The sequence below is a fragment of the Pelobates fuscus genome, chromosome 2 (assembly GCF_036172605.1).
Source record: "Pelobates fuscus isolate aPelFus1 chromosome 2, aPelFus1.pri, whole genome shotgun sequence".
Lineage (NCBI taxonomy): Eukaryota > Metazoa > Chordata > Amphibia > Anura > Pelobatidae > Pelobates > Pelobates fuscus.
The window spans coordinates 146,548,762-146,569,801 of record NC_086318.1 but is presented as its reverse complement, the minus strand read 5'-3'; the positions used below and the strand labels follow the sequence as shown (position 1 = coordinate 146,569,801).

The 21,040-nt window shown below is 41.3% G+C and overlaps 1 protein-coding gene across 2 annotated transcripts in view; it reads left to right on the top strand.

Moving 5' to 3' along the window:
* The window catches only part of TPRG1 (tumor protein p63 regulated 1), a 338,983-nt gene that overhangs the window by 227,193 nt on the left and 90,750 nt on the right, over positions 1-21,040 (top strand). Inside the window, exons 1-2 of one of the 2 annotated variants that reach the window (XM_063442812.1) lie at positions 4,245-4,399; positions 8,883-8,952. The exons of the other annotated variant lie outside the window; for it this stretch is intronic. The gene's annotated coding sequence lies outside the window, so the exon portion shown is untranslated. Of the gene's footprint in view, positions 1-4,244; positions 4,400-8,882; positions 8,953-21,040 lie in introns of those variants that run through there. 2 annotated transcript variants of the gene reach the window in all.

Here is a 21,040-nt window from a genome sequence, read left to right as displayed (position 1 = left end):
GATTGCTTACGTTGCCTTTATGACCCTATGGTAGCCCAAGAATGAAAATTACCCCTATGATGGCATACTATTTGCAATAGTAGACAACCCAAGGTATTGCAAATGGGGTATGTCCAGTCTTTTTTAGTAGCCACTTAGTCACAAACACTGGGCAAAATTGGCGTTTTTTGCATTTTTCACACACAAACAAATACTAACGCTAACTTTGGCCAGTGTTTGTGACCAAATGGCTACTAAAAAAGACTGGACATACCTCATTTGCAATACCTGGGGTTGTCTACTATTGCAAATGGTATGCCATTATGGGTGTAAATTTAATTCCTGGGCTACTATACAGTCTCAAAGGCAACGTAACCAATCTGGCAAATTTCAATTTCAAATGTAACACGCTATATTTGACCCTGTAACTTCCCAAAACACCATAAAACCTGTACATAGGGGGTACTGTTTTACACGTGAGACATCGCTGAATACAAATATGTGTATTGTATTGCAGTAAAAGCAAACAGTATTTTGACATCCACAGTTAAAATGTCACGTAGAACTAAAAAAAATTTAAAAAATTCTTATTTTCTCCCATTTTTTATAGTTTTTTTACATTAAATTATGTTCCATACCTAAATACTTGATGTTACACGAAAGCCCTGTTTCCCCCGAATAAAATGATATATAATAAGGGGGGGTGCATTTAATATGAAAGAGGTGAATTACGGATGGACAGACATATAGCGCAAATGCCAAGTTTTGTTTACGTTTTGTTCTGTTCACAACTTGTACATTTGGCTGCGGTCTTAAGGGGTTAAACAAACGAAACTAAACAAAAAGGTAATGCATTCGGCATTTGCCCTTTCATTTTGTTAATATTTCATATGTAGGACTTTCGTTTACATTTTAGTAAACAAATACGAAAAAACACGAATTTTCGGATGAAATCTTCTTCTTACGAAAACGAATGCACAAGTCTATTTATTACTTTTATAACAATGATTGACAGGATGCTAAGATGGAGGCGCCCAGTTTTAGGGCAGATTTAAAAACAGCAGTTTGGATTTCTACATTTAATGTTATTTTTCCTCATCTCTTATGTATCACTGAAATTTCATGTCACTTGTCCATCTTATCAACCCCACCCTTATTGTATCTGCAGCCCACCACGTCCCTTATGTATCTCTGCATGCCCCTATTGTCTCTGCCATCTTCCCATCCCCCCTCATGTGTTTCTGCCATCCTACCCATGCCATCATACATTTATGCCGTTTATAATAAATGCCTATTTCTAAATGTGACAATTTCTGATGAAATCTGCATTTTTTGTAAAATGCAAAAAGGACAAACTCTTCATGCATAGGGCTGGATCAACATAGGTGCTGATGGAGCTGCAGCTCCAGACCCATGCCCATGGAATAGGCCCATTTTACACACACTGCATTCACTATACACACACTACATTCATTATATACACACTACCTCCACTATACACACACACTACATGCGCTACACAAACACACACTCCACATTCACTATACACACTGCATCTAATACACAGCCTTCACTATACACACACACTACATCCACTACACAAACACATACTCTGTCCTCACTGTACACACTCTGCATTCACTTCACAAACACACTACATCCACTACACACACACTTCATCCACTACACAAACACACACTTTGCATTCACTTCACAAACACACACTCTGCATGCCCTATGCACACCACATCTAATACACACAAACACTACATCCACTACACAAACATACACTTCATACATTACACAAATGTACAATCTGCATCCACTATACACACAACATACACTTTACACATGCACTCTGCATCCACTACACACATTCTACATCCACTATACACACACCACAATCAGTACACACACTGCATCCTTGTGGGCGGACTCTGGGGCAGGCCCTGGGGGTCCAGATCTTGAGCTGTGTCAGTGGCCCCAAAATTTCTGATGGCAGCCCTGGTAAAGTGTAAAGCATAATAAAAAAAAAAAAAAAAAATGCTCCACTGCTGTGGATTCTGTGAATATACTTTTTTAAGTTACTGCAAAGGGAAATTTAGCAATGTTTCAAACTCTACTTGGGTCATTGAGAAAGCCTCAACAAAGTTGACAAAGATCCTGGCAGGGCTACTTGCTAGTAGTAGCAACAGTCCTGTAATACGTAGTGACAACACTGCAAACAAGGCCCTTGTGGTTTTATTGGTACAGCATAGATTTCTTGGAGATGTAGTTTAACTGCCTGCTTTCTACTGTGGAAATCAATAGCTAAACTACAACTCCCACAAATCTAACAGGTTTATTCGCTAATGTGAGAATTCAAGGTTAATTCAATGTGGATTTTAAATGTAAGGCGAGAGTAGCTGAATGGAAAGCATACCTGACTGAGACAATGTTTCCAGTTCAGCTATTTTAGCCTTACATTTGAAATAAACTTTGAATTCACCCTGATTTCTCACTTTAGTAAATAACCATTTAAGTCATGACATTCTGCACAACAGTATTATAGGGGTAAATGGAAAAGCTGCTAAATGGGAGTGAAGGGCATAAAGGGTGGGCTTATGGAGCAGAATAATTTATAATTACAACAGCTGTGATAACGAATTGTAGCCTCAACCCTGAAGTAAACATTCAACATACTTTACATGGAATTCAGCTTTTATTTTTGTTGACAAATAGCAACTATTCTAAAATAAGCAAAATCATGGAATAAATTTGTGTTCTGCCTAATAAATACTCTAATTAGATCTGGTTTCCACAAAGTGCAGTTATCATCCCATAATGTATTAAACTCTGATAATAATTCCCACATTCCAGATAGAGTGCTACATTTCCTTTCAGATAGAGTGCTACATTTAATTTCATATAGAGTGATACATTTCCTTTCAGATAGAATTTTAAATTTCCTTCCCGATAGACTGCTACATTTCCTTCCCGATAGACTGCTACATTTCCTTTCAGATAGAGTGCTACATTTCCTTTCAGATAGAGTGCTACATTTCAGATAGAGTGTCACATTTCATTTCAGAGTGCTACATTTCCTTTCAGATAGAGTGTTACATTTCCTTTCAGATAGAGTGTTACATTTCCTTCCAGATAGAGTGCTACATTTCCTTTCAGATAGAGTGTTACATTTCATTTTAGATAGAGTGCTACATTTCATATCAGATAGAGTGCTACATTTTAGATAGAGTGCTACATTTCATATCAGATAGAGTGCTACATTTCAGATAGAGTGTTACATTTCATTTCAGATAGAGTGCTACATTTCATTTCAGATAGAGTGCTACATTTCAGATAGAGTGTCACATTTAATTTCAGAGTGCTACATTTCCTTTCAGATATAGTGTTACATTTCCTTCCAGATAGTGCTACATTTCATTTCAGATAGAGTGTTACATTTCCTTCCAGATAGTGCTACATTTCATTTCAGATAGAGTGTTACATTTCCTTCCAGATAGAGTGCTACATTTCCTTTCAGATAGAGTGTTACATTTCATTTTAGATAGAGTGCTACATTTCATATCAGATAGAGTGCTACATTTTAGATAGAGTGCTACATTTCAGATAGAGTGTTACATTTCATTTCAGATAGAGTGCTACATTTCATTTCAGATAGAGTGCTACATTTCAGATAGAGTGTCACATTTCATTTCAGAGTGCTACATTTCCTTTCAGATATAGTGTTACATTTCCTTCCAGATAGTGCTACATTTCATTTCAGATAGAGTGTTACATTTCCTTCCAGATAGTGCTACATTTCATTTCAGATAGAGTGTTACATTTCCTTTCAGATAGAGTGATACATTTGATTTCAGATAGAGTGCTACATTTCCTTCCAGATAGAGTGCTACATTTCCTTTCAGATAGAGTGCTACATTTGATTTCCGATAGTGTTACATTTGATTTCAGATAGAGTGCTACATTTCATTTCAGATAGAGTGTTACATTTCCTTTCAGATAGAGTGATACATTTGATTTCAGATAGAGTACTACATTTCCTTCCAGATAGAGTGCTACATTTCCTTTCAGATAGAGTGCTACATTTCCTTTCAGATAGAGTGCTACATTTGATTTCCGATAGAGTGTTACATTTGATTTCAGATAGAGAGTTACATTTCAGTTAGACGTTTGCAAAGTGTATTTATTTCCCTTTCTCACAGCGAATGTATTTCATGAATGCATACACAGGAAGAAAAGCAGTTCTCCCACTTGAGCTGCAGCCTGGGTAATAGAGCCAGTTACTTCCTAGTTTTTGTAACAAGTGATCACAAGGCTGTGGGTGTTGTTGTAACAAACGTCTGAAACGAAACTCTGAACACCAGGCTGAGAAACCAGCAGGTCCGGCAGAATCTTCTCATACGAAGGGTTGGTAAAGGTGAGCATGCACTGCCTACCTGCATTTGGATAAGATTCTCCTTGCCGATAGCAAAGACATGATTAGAAATGTTTCCTCCGGAAAACAACCAGGAAGTGTAGTGTTACACGTTCCCCGGGTTCTCTTCGCAGTTCCTGTGGCTCTGATTATTGTTTTATAAACAGAAGATGCACAGGCTTTTGGGGGTTGTAGAAACAACAAAAAGAGTTCAAGCGGGCATTGTCTAATGCAGACAACAGATCTATTTGGACACAAGCTAAGGAGCACAATATATCTTGTTAAATCATCTCATGGCAATGGAAAATTGCAACTAGTGTGAGTGTCACTCAGGTCAGCAAGGGGTGCCAGGATCCACCGTTTCCCTGGACACATAACGCTTACACATGTTGTTAAACAGCAGAAGAAAAACGATTCCTTATGTACAGTTCATATGCTGAAATGAAATCAACAGAACTCCCCAAGAACCATAACAACTACAGCCTACTGTTGTAGTTATGGTGCCAGGCAGGGCCATGCAAGTATTTTTGGCTATATAGGCGAAAATACATTTAGCTGCTTTCCCCTATCGTAAATGTATCTTCACCTGTGTGTCTATTAATCCCCCTTTTTAATTATTTACATCCTAAATCCCCTTTTGTGTCTCCTATGCCCTCTTTTGAATGTCTTACCTCTTTAAGTGCATCTTATCCCCCTTTAGTGTATCCTTTGCCCTTCACAATCATCAGCACCTTTGTGTGACTTTTATGTCCCCCTAGCCACATTGTGTGTCTCTTACTCCCCCACACCCCCAACTCCTTTGCAGCTCCTTTCTGTGTCTCTTATGTCCCCCACCCCCCATCCCCTGAGTGTCTCTTAACCTGCCAGTCCCTTTGCGTGTCTCTTACTCCCAACTCCTCTGCAGCCTCTTTGTGTGTCTCTTTCTACCCACCCAGCTTGTTTGTGTGTCTTTTTTTCAAGCGACTCAACTGATTTATTATTCTTCTGTGACATAAAAATATCCTCTCTCTTTTGGTGCATTCTAAATTAGACATTTAACCCCTTAAGGACCAAACTTCTGGAATAAAAGGGAATCATGACATGTCACACATGTCATGTGTCCTTAAGGGGTTAAAGTGGACCTGTCATGCCCCAAACCATTTATGCTCATTAGAGTGAGCGTGATATCCTATCTATATATCGCACTAGCAGTTTTTATAGCAAATGTATAGATTTGGAGAAAAACTAATTGAAAATAGGTTTTTCTCCCAGGTGTCACACCGAGACATTGACTGACTCAAGAGTTCCCTCTGTTATCCGCCCATGCACTGTGGTTGGTATGGAAACTCCCTAGCCAACACTTGTAGTCTAGGAACTAGCTACATGGAGTGGAACATGAAGTATAGGAACACGCTACATGGAGTGACTGGCAGCAGGGGGAACGCTTTGCTCCCCCTCCTGGCAGTCACTGGGACAATGGACCCCAAGGTGGCTTCCCTGGTGCCAGGTGTGTCCAGGGGGCTGTCCCACTGTAATTTGTCAATCCATTTTAGTTTGTAACATGGTCACACACTTGAGGGGGAGGAGGGTGTATGTGTGTGTGTTGGATGAGTTCTGTGTGTGGTGGTTGAAGTCTGAGTGCTGTGTTTGAGTGTGTGTTTTGCCCACTCCTGTTTAAATATCCCTTGTTGTCTATTGGAGGCACAGTGAATGTAGAATCCCTGGTGGTCTTGTGGGGGATCATTGTGGTCTGCACCAATATCAAGTGCAGGTCATTTTAAGAGCTCACCTGTGGTCAGTCAATGACTCACATCATTGAAAGGTGCCCAGAGATCATGAGAGTTGCAGATCACAACACTCTTGAGCAGGTGATGGGGCTGAGGGCCAAGCAGGGAGATCTTTTGTTCTCCCTGTCAACTCAGAGAGGGCCCCCACATAGCCAGAGTCAGAACACCAGGGCCTGGGCCCGTCTTGAGTCATCCAGCTCTAATAGTAAAGCATAGCAATATAATGTCCTATTTATATCTGAAAATTAATTACTCTAAACATTGTGTTAGTTGCTGCAAGTAATGCCTGTGTCCAGCTGAACCTTACCCAGATGTTCTTTCTTCTGTCCCAGGCTGGGCTGTTTTACTTATGGGACAGAAAAGAGTGGGTACCTGTTGAGAATACATTTGCAGAAACTCTGAATAGTAATGAATTAAAAATTAAATGGCAAAATTAAAGATTTACTCCAACCAACATGGTATTGTATGCTTTTTGAAGTGGTCACGGTGGTAGGAGTTTTGAAGTACATATAGGCAAAATGATACACACCATACTAAATATTCATAAACAAAATAATCTTTATTATGTAAAAAGTAATACACTAGTAAATAATACTTTAATACACAAATAATATAAAAAATAAGCAATAAAGGCTAATAGCAATAAACAATCCAGATAATTAGCTGCAGAAACATACATGAAGCCTATAAGAGTTGGAGTCGGACATATGTGAAACTACAACCCCAGCATTTCGGGACCAACTTTCTCAAGGGACAGCATCCCATCAACTTGTATGTAGGACCCACTGGACCACAAGGAAGCCACCCTCCCGGACTTAAGGGGTATGGAAATAGGAGGGTGGCTAAAATATGGAAATAATAACTTGTGTATGTTAATGCGTATGTGTATCTGTGTCAGTATGTGTGTTTATCAGTGTGTGTACTTGTTTGTGTGTATGTGTATCTTTGTTAGTATGTGTGCATCTGTGTCAGTATGTGAGTGTGTGTCTCTATGAGTATGGGTGTGTGTCAGTATGTATGTGTATTTATGTATACGTGAGGATCTGTGTGTTTGTGACAGTGTGTATGTATGTGTGGCAGTGTATGTGTATATGCATTCCAGCATTCAAACACCAACACAATACACAAATGCACACCTACATTAAAATGCCAACACTGCACACAAATGCACTACTGCATGTAAATGCTCACACTAAATACAAACACAGCACTGCAGCAAATGGCAACCATACATACAAACACACTACTACATTCACACACATACTTCATACAGAAACATGCTTACATTCCAACACACAAATACTGCTCATAAATACAACCCTGAAAATGGTAGATCTCCTGCTAGCAAAGCATTGTGGGTGTTGCACAATAGCTAAGGATCTTTTGGAAATTCTTGCGCTAGAGGGGGCTCAAAAATATTTCTAGCACCAGGGCCCTCTCTACATTTGTTACACCACTGTTATGCAGTGCCTTTGCTAGCCCAGCACTGTTTAGGTTTGAACATGGTCTGGATTAGAGTAACCCTTTAAATGTTATATATCTTCTGTATGACTCTTATATGGATGGAAAACTCGAGAATCCTTCCTCAAAATTATCCCACATAGAGCATTCTGAAAAAGAAAGTAAGGGGCAGAGATCATATAACTTCAGAGGGGAACATAATAAGATATTTGTATTTGGTGTTTGGGAGCTTGTGAAATGATGACGGGTAAGAATATAACAAACTCATTGTTGTTGTTTTTTAAAGATACATTGTTGTCTATGTTTTAGGCACATTTACTGCCTGAACAGCTAGATGATAAGGTTTCATGAAACAGGGCTCATTGAGCCAACTCCTGTCATGTGACTTAGAGACAGAATGATTCCACGAAGACAGAGGAATCCCTCTTTATATATTGTGATATAATCCATAATTTAGATAATCTCGAATGAATTATGACGGTAAAAAAAAATATATATATCGGCAGTGTAATTATATAACATTACAATGTAAATATATATTAACAAAAATATAAATTGTGTTTTAGCAACTGAAGACTTCCAAAATAATGTTTTTTTGTAGTGGCAGTGGTTTAGTGATAACAATGGGAGCTATAGGTATGATCGTATGATTTAGGGATTAAATTAGTGTAACTCTATGCATGGTTTGCTGGGCTGTGTTTGTACGTTCAAAGGCTAAGTGGACACTGCAAGCTCCATAACCATGGTTATGGTTCTAGGACTGTCCTGTCACCTTCCCAATGCACTGGTCACCTGTCACTTCCTTCATGAAACAAAGCTTCTTAAATCTCTCCTGAGCTAAACTATGCTGTGCATGGCCAACTCATTGGCTGAGAGCATCAACTTATGAATTACAGTCAAGGCGCCAAGCCCTCCACCGCCATGCTTAGCTCCACGCAGAGAGCTTTTCCCACATTCATGGAGGAGGTAAGTGGATCCCATGTAAGTTGTCACTCAATTAGCAAATGGTTTAACTATTTAAATTGGGGGGAGCACCAGGCCATTCCTGACACCATAACCACTACATTGTGCAGTTATGCATATCTCACCTGTTACCTTGAATATGTAGAGAAAAAGCACAGAGCAGTGCAATATTAAAAATTTTGCCTACATGAAATTTATTATGTAAGCATCCACAATTAGAGTTGTGTGCTGTCTTCTGTAATTGCTTTGTCCTATCTTAACTAGACATATCTTTTCCTTTCATCATATGTGAACAGGACTTGTGCAGATTATCCCATATCTGCTGAAACATCAGTAATCAGCAACTGCAAGAACTCACAGAACCAAGTAAGTTTGAACTTGCTCCACCCATATATTGAAAATGAAGCCTGGGGTGATATTTGGCACCTCAAGCCTCAGGACAAAATATGTTTTCCCCACTTCAGGGGTTAAACTGGGGGCTACCTAACATGGTGAGAAACTTGTAAGGCCTGGTTTGTAAGACTTGAAATTTAAAGGTGTGTATAAAGTTCGGTAAATAAACTCTTTGAAACATGTATGTAAGTTATGCATGCTGAAAGATTTAAATTAAAAGGCACGCAATGCACCATAATCACTACAGCTCTATGTTATTTTTATTGTGGGGGAGAGGTTTAATACAAATCAGTGCTCTACCTGTCTCCCAGCTCCTCAGGCAATTTGATAATGCAGAATTGATACTTTTTTCATTTTCAAGGTGCACTCTTTCCAGAACAGAAGTCATATGATAGGGGCAGGTTAGAGCACTATTTTGAACAAATGTAGATCATGTTGTTTCCATGGATGCTTTATCTATTTAACCTAAAACATGCCTATATTGCTCATTTTTCAGATCTAACGCTGTGATATTTTCCTTTGTTTTGTTGTTTTGTTTCTGTTAATCTGTCTATGAGGTCTACCTTCCATTTAAAATGTCAGTTTATTACGATACAAGGCCGCATAGCAATTATTTCACTTCATGATTGCTCTTCGTACTGTCCCCCAAACCACATGATATATTTTAATTTCTTTATGTCCCTTTCTGCCTTCTTATCACCAAGCCTGTCTTTGTTTAGCACATCCTACACATGTGGAATGCAGACTTTCTAGTTTAACCCTCTGCAGCCTATTTCCTCTAGCTAATTTATTTTTTCAGTCTTTGGATTTGACTCAAAAATCCTTTTCTTTTGTGTGTCTTTGTAGGTCTTTAACATTAAAGGGACACAGTAGGCACCATAACTGCTTCATCTCATTGAAGTAGGTATAGAATCTGGAGCTCGCTGGCACTGTCCTTCCATTCAACTGTAAACCATTTAATGTTGAAGAGCCACCTGACCGATGAAACAAACTCATTCCTAGGCCTGCCTTGTGCAAACATAAATCTGATGATTTTAATGGATACTTCTGTGCCCCGTACCAAGAGCTTAATGAGGTTTTGTAATTTCTCTACAGTGCTAGTCTGGTAATGGTAGCCTAATTTCAGTTTTTAGATTTTCCAGTTAGTAGCCAGTTTATTATTTCTGCAGTTTAGGTGCCCTCGAAGGCACAATGGTTGCAGTGGCTAATCCTAATAGCAGTCCTATATTTTAGATACAAATTAGGACTGTCTATATAGATATCATAGCCAGCCTTCAAGGACTTATTTCATGGTCTAGGATTGTTGATACTTTGTTGCCACTACCCCTTTTTAATACTGTGTTTCTTTGCTGCGGATGTATACAGACACCAGCTACGTGACTGCATCTGTTTTGTGTTATATATATATATATATAGATACACATTAAATAGTGTTATGTGTTTGATTTGTGTTTTTGTTTCATTTATTTTAGTGAACAATTTTTAATAATAGATTTTTAATAATAACATATTATTAAAAGTGAAATTTTATTAGGGATTGAATGTTTAAGTGCTAAACAAGAGCGACTAGCAACCCATCCCCTCTGTAAGTAAGTAAAGTAACTGTAATTGGCTGAGACTGTCAGCTGACTACATTAAGCCTATGACAATACCATTCCGATTATAAATTGGTATGGCTACAAGGAAGTGTGTATTTTCTGCTTTAGCCATATCTCCAGTGAGGGCGGGGCTATGGAAAGCCAGGGACTCTCACTCAGTGTTGGAGCCAGAAGGCACTGCAACCAATTCAACAAGATTAAATGGCTATAGTTCCTACAAATTACACTGCAAAGCTGGCTGAAACACAGTGAAACAGGGAGATTCATAGATACACATGGATCTGGCTGCAAAACAAACAAAAAAAAAACCAGGATAAATATGCCACTTGAAATAGCATTCCCAGTGGAAGGAATTAGATGTAGAATAACCATAAATCATGTAAAGCAATTAAGACAGAGAAATATCTGCGCACCAGAGGGCATTGCCATTCTGACCTGGTGCCTGGACTTTCTGCTGGAAACCAGTTAGAGATTATGCAATATTAAAAAGCAGTTAGATTATCTTTATAATTATTATAATAATGTATTTAATGCAATCCTAGTTTGTACATTTTGAATTTTTTGTAGGTTGTATTGTGTGTCGGAGACCCGATCGTTTACTGAAATAATCCCCATTTCACCTAGGAAACCTTCTTCTTGATAAATAACTTAAGAGGCACAAATAATCGCAGATTATTTTTTCCACTACTTCTACATGGATCTTATTTTAATGTGTGATTTTGGCAGTGGGATGCCCTTTTTTGAGTTTTGCTTTGCTGCTATTGCATAGACTAGAGGATGCATTGATTCTCTTTCTAATGGAAGGATCTCTGTGTGTATATTCATTCATCCTGTGGAATCAAAGCCTCAGGGACAGGTGGTGATTCTGAGAGATGAAATTTCCAGACTGTTTACTTTGTGCTTTTACTGTAATACATACAAGTGCAGATTGCTTGAAAATAACACAGGGATTTGTGCTCTGAGCATAATTACTGGCCCTCCCTAAATGATTGGACTGTGTCTAGTTTTGTTATTCTACACTGAAAACCTGCTTTAGAACATTATTTCCAAATCTTACATATATTATATTTACTGTATCTCACAAAAGAGTACACCCCTCACATTTTTGTAAATATTTTATTATATCTTTTCATGTGAAGAAATTACACTCTGCTACAATGTAAAGTAGTAAATGTACAGCCTGGATAACAGTGTAAATTTGCTGGCCCTTCAAAATAAGTCAACACACAGCCATTAATGTCTTAACCCTTGGCAAAAAAGTGAGTACATCCCTAAGTGGAAATGTGTGGCCACCATTATTTTCCAGCATTGCCTTAACCCTCATGGGCATGGAGTTCACCAGAGCTTCACAGTTTGCCACTGGAGTCCTCTTCCACTCCTCCATGATGACATCACGGAGCTGGTGGATGCTAGAGACCTTGCGCTCCCCCACCTTCCGTTTGAGGAAGTCCATCACCAGTCCATCACCTTTACATTCAGCTTCTTTAGCAAGGCAGTGGTCGTCTTGGAGGTATGTTTGGGGTCGTTATCATGTTGGAATAATGCCCTGCGGCCCAGTCTCCGAAGGGAGGGGATCATGCTCTGCTTCAGTATGTCACAGTACATGTTGGCATTTATGGTTCCCTCAATGAACTGTAGCTCCCCAGTGCCGGCAGCACTCATGCAGGCCCAGACCATGACTCCCACCACCATACTTGACTGTAGGCAAGACACACTTGTCTTTGTACTTCTCACCTGGTTGCCGCCACACACCCTTGACATCATCTGAACCAAATAAGTTTATTTTGGTCTCATCGGGCCACAGGACATGGTTCCAGTAATCCATGTCCTTAGTCTGCTTGTCTTCAGCAAACTGTTTGTGGGCTTTCTTGTGCATCATCTTTAGAAGAGGCTTTCTTCTGGGATGACAGCCATGCAGACCAATTTGATGCTGTGTGTGGCGGATGGTCTGAGCACTGGCGGGCTTACTCCCCACCCCTTCAACCTCTGCAGCAATGCTGGCAGCACTCATACGTCTATTTTCCAAAGACAACCTCTGGATATGACGCTGAGCATGTGCATTCAACTTCTTTGGTCGACCATGGCGAGGCCTGTTCTGAGTGGAACCTGTCTTGTGAAACCGCTTTATGGTCTTGCTGCAGCTTAGTTTCAGGGTCTTGACAATTTTCTTATAGCCTAGGCCATCTGTATGTAGAGCAACAATTCTTTTTTTCAGACTCTCAGAGAGTTGTTTGCCATGAGGTGCCATGTTGAACTTCCAGTAACCAGTATGAGAGAGTATAAGAGCGATAACACCAAATTTAACACACCTAATCCCCATTCACACCTGAGACCTTGTAACACTAACGAGTCACATGACACTGTGGAGGGAAAATGGCTAATTGGGCCCTATTTGGACATTTCCACTTAGGGGTGTACTCACTTTTGTTGCCAACGGTTTAGACATTAATGACTGTGTGTTGAGTTATTTTGAGGGGACAGCAAATTTACACTGTTATACAGGCTGTGCACTTACTACTTTACATTGTAGCAAAGTGTAATTTCTTCAGTGTTGTCACATGAAAATATATAATAAAATAGTTACAAAAATGTGAGCGGTGTACTCACTTTTGTGAGATGCTGTGTGTGTGTGTATATATATATATATCTTCCAAATAAACAGATTCTATATATCTCTGAAAATGCACCATGTACTATATATTTTACCTATAATGTAAAAACTGTATTGATTATTGCATAGCCCAGGGAGACCATTTGTCTTCTTTAACAAGGGTCTCTTTCAGAAAATGTAAGCAAAGGGACTCTAACAAATTGTAGACGAACGACTGCATCAAAAGTGTTTCTAACCAGCAAACTCCATCATGTCACCCTGTCATGTTATGTTAATTAATATATCTGGAGACATTCTGACAGGATAGGCAGAATGGGTAGGATTAGTAGTAATTTAAAGACATTTGCATTGGCACTTTAGTATTCTTTAGACCGCATCCTTGATAGGACGAAGGTAATATCAAATAAACCCTTGCTGCAGCAGAATGATAGTCCACTCAGCCTGGGTAATAATGGCCATCTGATACCTTATAAAAAATGATCTCTGGATGGGATAGCAATAAGGGACAGTACAAAGAAAGGGACCGTTATGTAGGAACTTTATGCAGTAAACCTACAGAACAACTATGGATTCTAAGTTATTCCTGCAACTCCACTTATAATGACAGCCTTCTAAATGCCAAGATCTGTTGGCGGTAATATACACCAAGTATGTCAATTCTATACAGCGCATTTACTGAGTGCTAGTGCTTGTCAGGTTGGTGGTCTTTATGTTTGTTGAGGAAGTCATTGTGAGTGAATTAATATTCAAGTTTCCTAATCCGTAGAGAAGACAGTTTCCACTATGAAAGATGCTAACCTGCTCCTGTTCCTGGGTTGCTGCTCTCTTTTTTTTTTTATTTTGTGACAGACTGTATATAAGCTGATATACTGTCACAAAAAAATGTAATTTTCAGGCTCACCACGCTATTAATGAGCCCCAACCTGTTTATTGAGGACAGGTTACAATGATTCTAATTTTCCAGGATGTGTGTTGTTTTTTGTTAGTTTTTTTCCTATGTGCACATTTCCTGGCTCTTATCCAGTAGAGTGCCATTATGATACCGCAAGACGCAGGACATGTTGACACTGCTGAAATATTATTTTGCAACCTTCAGCAAAATCTGTTCACTGCCAGACAGAGCAGAGGTTTGGTCCAAGGTGAACTCGCCCCTGCACACACATTTATTTAGAGAAAGTTTTTGCTCCCTTTTTTGACAAACACATGTGTGTCTACTGAATGTCCTTCGATGTCAGAACCATCCTTTCAGGGTCTCCAAATAATTTTACCAGGGAATTAGAAACCACTGGCCAAGTCCTCTTTTCCCCGGTGTAGAAACACACACCCATATAGATATGTTCTTCCATATACACCTATTCAGTCAATATCAGTGTAGCGGAGAGGTAGTATAATCCACAATATCTCCGCTGGTAGACAAGAGCAGCATGTAATAATCCAGGTAAAACAAGTACAGCATACAATAATCCCGGTAGCGTTATACAGATCCTTCCTTCCCAAGAACTAGACGACACATAGGCTGGGAGTCAACTGAGGTTTTATTCACAAGCTCCAGTATTTATATGGTTCCCCATACAAGGGGTTTCCTTACTGACTTTACAGGGGTTGTACAGTAGGGGACTACATGGGGAACTTAACAACCAGAACATTTCTCCCACCATGCACTGCTGTGCAAGAGGGATACTCCCACTAGAATATCCAGTTAAGTGGATTATCCCTCTGAACAGCAGAACTGGCTTTTTACATAAAAATCTATAACTCTAACATTACTCGTGCTATTGTACCGAATGACCGTTCGGCAGATAGCTGGGGTCTGAGCGCATACTTCGTGAAAGTACCGCTCAGATCCCAGCACAATTAGCCGAATGCCGCACAAAATACACTTGAACACAAATTCTTCACCAAAGTCACGAACACACATGCAGAGATAAAATACCGAAAGACTGGTGCTCCCGAAAGGCCTGGAAGTCCAGCGGTATTCGTGCCGTCGAGTAGCCGATTTTAGTTCCAGGCACTCGATGACTGAACACCGCTGGGCTAACAAAGGATCCAAGATGGCTGCCGCCGCGTGGTCGGTATCCGAACGGCGGCCACCAGGAACATCTATTTACTGCCGAAAGCTACATTGTTGCGATCCGTAATGGGCAGTGGCATCTCTAGGATTAATTTTTAGGGGGGGCACGGGGTGGGCCAGGGACAAAAGTAGGGGGGGCACATTCAACCCCGCCCTCGCCGCAGTTTGACCCCGCCCCTGCTGCATGTTAAGCCCCGCCCCGACAAAATGTATTTTTTTTTTTTTTTTTATAATCCCTGGTGAAGGATTCATTATTGTCCACCAGGGATTATTAAAAAAAAACAAACACATTTCCTTTGATACAGTGCCATAGTTGCCAACATTTGAAAAAAAATTCCAAGGACATTTTGCAGCACAGCTATCAATTACTGTCTGTGTATAATATCCCTGGACAGTTAGTGCTCTCTGTATAATACAGGGTTGTGTGTATAATAAATTGGGACAGTCAGTGCTCCCTGTATAGTGCTGCTCTCTGTATAATACATGGCTGTGTGTATAATAACCCAGGACAGTCAGTGCTACCTGTATAGTGCTGCTCTCTGTATAATACAGGTCTGTTTGTGTATAATATCCCAAGACAGAGAGCAGCACTATACAGGAACACTGACTATCCCGGGATATTATACACACACAGATCTGTATTATACAGAGAACAGCACTATAGTATTAAACAGATAGCCGAGCATATACCCCATGTCCCAATCTCTAAACTACTAGTACCGGTCAACAGCAGCTCCCAGACGTGTGTAACAGGGCTAAAGTGTGCGGCAGCTCACACAGATGATTCAGCTGTAAAGCACACTCGCTGGCAGAGCCAAACGGAGAATCCAAAGCAGCCCTGGAAAAAAAATGTATGCTACAAGTCAATATGTATATATTGTACAGTAAGCACACAAGCTCAATGACATGACAAATAGGCTTACTGACAGACAAAACTCTCTGACTCACACACAAGCTTACTACAGACAAACTCACTTGTATAAACACAAGGCTCACTACAAAGAAGTTCAGGGACACACACAAGCTCGCTAAAGACAAGCTCACTGACACACACATGCTCACTAAATAGAAGCTCACTGACACACACGCAGTACCATCTTAACAGCGTTAAGGGCCCCCGGGCAAAGCAGTGCACTGGGGCCCTTCCTACACAACAACTCACAGGGATAAAATTTTTAATTATTGATAGACTGCTGAGTACATACACACAGTACACTGAATACATACACACACACACACACACACACACACACAGACTACTGAATGCACATGTGTTGCTGAATGCACATGGGCTGATTTATACATGTACACACAGGCTGCTGAGTCCATACACACACACACACAGACATACAGACTGCTGAGTCCATACACACAGACTGCTGAGTCCATACACACAGACACACACACACACACAGACTGCTGAGTCCATACACACACACAGACTGCTGAATCCATACACACACACAGACACACACACACAGACTGCTGAGTCCATACACACACACATACTGCTGAGTCCATACAGACTGCTGAGTCCATACACACACACACATACTGCTGATTCTATACACACACACACACACGCACACACAGACTGCTGAGTCCATACACACACACAGACTGCTGAGTCCACACACACACATACACACTGCTGAGTACATACACACACACACACACACACACACACAGACTGCTGAGTCCATACACCCACAGACTGCTGAGTCCATACACCCACAGACTGCTGAGTCCATACACCCACAGACTGCTGAGTCCATACACCCACAGACTGCTGAGTCCATACCCGCACAGACTGCTGAGTCCATACACCCGCACAGACTGCTGAGTCCATACACCCACACACACACAGACTGCTGAGTCCATACACCCACACACACACAGACTGCTGAGTCCATACACCCACAGACTGCTGAGTCCATACACCCACACACACACAGACTGCTGAGTCCATACACACACACACACAGACTGCTGAGTCCATACACACACAAAGACACACACACAGACTGCTGAGTCCTTACACACACACACACACACACAGACTGCTGAGCAGGGCTGCCATCAGAAATTTTAGGGCCCCTGACACAGCTCAAGATCTGGGCCCCCAGGGCCAGCCCCGAGTCTGCCCACAAGGATGAAGTGTGTGTGTGTGTGTGTATAGTGGATGTGGTATGTGTGTCATGGATGCAGTGTGTATAGTGGATGCGATATGTGTGTCATGGATGCAGTGTGTGTAGTGGATGCGATATGTGTGTCATGGATGCAGTGTGTATAGTGAATGCAGTATGTGTGTCATGGATGCAGTGTGTATAGTGGATGCAGATTGTACGTTTTGTGTAATGTATGTAATGTTTGTATGCATGCATTAGATGCAGAGTGTGTGTAGTGAATGTAGGTGTGTGTATAGTGAATGCAGAGTGTGTGTTTTTGTAGTGGATGTAGTGTTTGTAGTGAATGTAGTGTGTTTGTAGTGAGTGCAAAGTGTGTTTAGTGAATGTAGTGTGTGTGTGTGTAGTGTCGTGCGTGTTTAGTAAATGTAGTGTGTTGTGAGTGAAACGTGTGTATAGTGAATGTAGTGTGTGTAGTGCAAAGTGTGTTTAGTGAATGTACTGTGTGTGTAGTGCAAAGTGTGTTTAGTGAATGTAGTGTGTGTGTAGTGCAGAGTGTGTTTAGTGAATGTAGTGTTTGTAGTGAGTGCATAGAGTGTATAGTGAATGTAGTGTATGTGCAGTGCAGAGTGTGTTTAGTGAATGTAGTGTGTGTGTGTAGTGCAAAATGTGTATAGGGAATGTAGTGTGTGTGTGTAGAGCAAAATGTGTATAGTGAATGTAGTGTGTGTGTGTAGAGCAAAGTGTGTTTAGTGAATGTAGTGTGGGTGTGTGTGTGTAGTGCAGTGTGTTTAGTAAATGTAGTGTTTGTAGTGAGTGCAGAGTGTGTTTAGTGAATGTAGTGTATGTGTAGTGCAGAGTGTGTTTAGTGAATGCAGTGCAGTGTGTGTTTAGTGAATGTAATGTGTGTGTGTGTAGTGCAGAGTGTGTTTAGTGAATGTAGTGTGTGTGTGTTTAGTAAATGTAGTGTGTGTGTGTAGTGCAAAGTGTGCTTGTAAGGATTCAGTGTGTGTAAAATAAGGGGGAGGGGAGTTTTTTTTTGTGTGTGTATATTTCAATTTTATTCCCCCCTCCCTGGTTCTTACCGTGCCAGGGAGGGGGGAGATCGCATTTCCTGTTGATCCAGTGGCATGGTGGAGGGAGCCAGCCGCGGTACATTGAAGAGGGGGCCCAGCAGCACACATTGTCTTCCTTTCCAGCTCCTCTCTGACTAAATCTCACGAGACAGGCCTGCGTTCTGTGCGGAGCTTTGCCATAGTAACCCGTGGCAACGCTTTGGCGGCCGCAGGGTGCAGGAAAGTTAGACAGAGAGCAGCTGGAAGGGAGGACAGAGTGTGCTGCTGGGCCCCCTCTTCATTGTACAGGTAGCAGGGGGCCCTCTGTGCACATATATATAGCGAAAATCGCTATATATATATATATATATATATATGTGCACATAATGAATGTGGGGCTCGGGGCCCCCCAGGACCGGTTGTCATGCCCTAATGGCGGCCCTGCTGCTGAGTCCATACACACACACACACACACACACACAGACTGCTGAGTCCATACACACACAGACTGCTGAGTCTATACACACACACACACACACACAGACTGCTGAGTTCATACACACACACACACACACTGCTGAGTCCAGACACACACACACACACAGACTGCTGAGTCCAGACACACACACATACACACACATACACACACACACACATCAAGCCTACCTATCAGCCATCTTCTGGCCTTTGCAGCAGCAGCATGGGCTGCTGCTTAACGGCGGGGCGGGGCTTATGTGTGGGAGGCGAAGCTTCGTTTGGGGGCGGGGCCTCTGCCGGGGAGCCTGTCAGTGCTCCCTCCGGCCACAGACAGCCCCCAGCCTCCAGCTGAGCTGCTCTGTCCTGCATTCCCTCGGGCTGTCACAGACTGTTACAGCCCGAGGGAATATCATCTAAACACATGGTCAGCAGGTTGCTGGCATTTGGGGGGGCACAAGGGGGGGCACAACATGATGTAGGGGGGGCCATGGCCCCCTCTGCCCCCCCCCTAGCAGCGCAACTGGTAATGGGAGCCACACGACCTCCTGTGTGTGGTCTCCCATTCAGTAGTTTGTTCGTTTCGCGAACAGTGTTGAAATTCACTGTTCGTGAAACTACTGTATGAATGCTGGTGGCTTTCGTGCCGCCAGCATACGAATGCTCTCGTTTACATAAAATACAGAATAGGGAACATGGACAGTTCAGGTAGTCTTAAAGCCACAATATCACATAAATGTAAATACAGTCTTAAGTGGGAAAGACAATCTTAAGTGGCTAGGTTTGCCACAATCAGCATTCCCCAAAAGATATAGCATTAATCTACAGCATTAATCCGGCAAAATACTTTATTAAAGAAACAACCAACTGTAGTGGTCATGGTACTAGGAGTGCCCTGGTCCCATCCCACCAGATGCCAGTCACTACCTTCACGGAGAGGTGGAAATATCCTTGCTAGGACGGACCTTCCATAAGGCATTGACTGAGAGAGTCAGATTGTTCTCAGTCAATGAGCTAATCCTTGCACCCTAAATATAGCAATAAATGGTGGATGGTGGATGGGATACCCAGAAGCATCCTGTCAAATGTATTTTGTAGCTCTAAATAAATATTGAAGAAGAGAAATGCCACTAGCATGCCCATACAAGGTGCAGAGTTTGATGGGAATTGTAGTAAATTGTATGTACTAAAATCAGTATGTGTTAGGTGTGATGAACTACACTGCGACATAATGCTCCTGGGTAACTCATTCGCCTCTCATCCTACCCCAGTCACCCTTACCCATTGCTATATATAGTGCAGCTAAGCAACCGATCTGAACTAACTGTACAGCCTCCAGGCATCCTGCAACTTTTGATCTGTCAGGAAACATCTGTTTGCCTTACTGGGTGCTGAAGTAATGGACGACGAGCTGCTAGTCTGAAGACAATTCAGAGAAAAATTGTTATTTACAAACTGAATTTAAATTCTTGAAATGTATTGGACATTTTTTACCAGTTTTACCTCATTTTGTATTTATATTATTTGCCTGTATTTGTCTTTTTTTCTCACTGTTTCATTGTAACCCTGCCCCCACCATATGACAGCTCAGCATTTCAACCTCACTGTGTGTCTGTATGTTGGACAGCAGCAGTTAATGTAACTGGTCTGCTGTCTGTGAAGAGTACCAACAATTAGTCCACATGGAGTAAGACAGGCCAAAGGGCAGCCTGGTGCAGCCTGCACACCAAGGGTTTGTGAGAGGGAAAGTACAGCCCATGTGGCTTTATTAAAGATGAGCACACTTCAGTTGTAAGAGAGGACTCCGTCCTGATGACGCCACAGATTAATGCTGCCCATGTGCAGGTCAACTGAAAATTGAGCACTTTGTAAAACATTTTGTATGTGATTGCCTGTGTGATGGAAGATTAGACAAACTATGAGAAATATAGGAAATGCTGAGAATATGAGATTATTATATCAATGCAATCGAAGAAGGATGTGCTCAAATTGAAGACTGGAATCAGGAACACGCGGTGATAGGAAATTAGAATAATTTTACTGTGCAAGATGAGGGCCAAAGAGCAATTTTAGTTCTGGCTTGCGATGGCCATGCTTGGTAATTTTCTAACATATACAACATTATC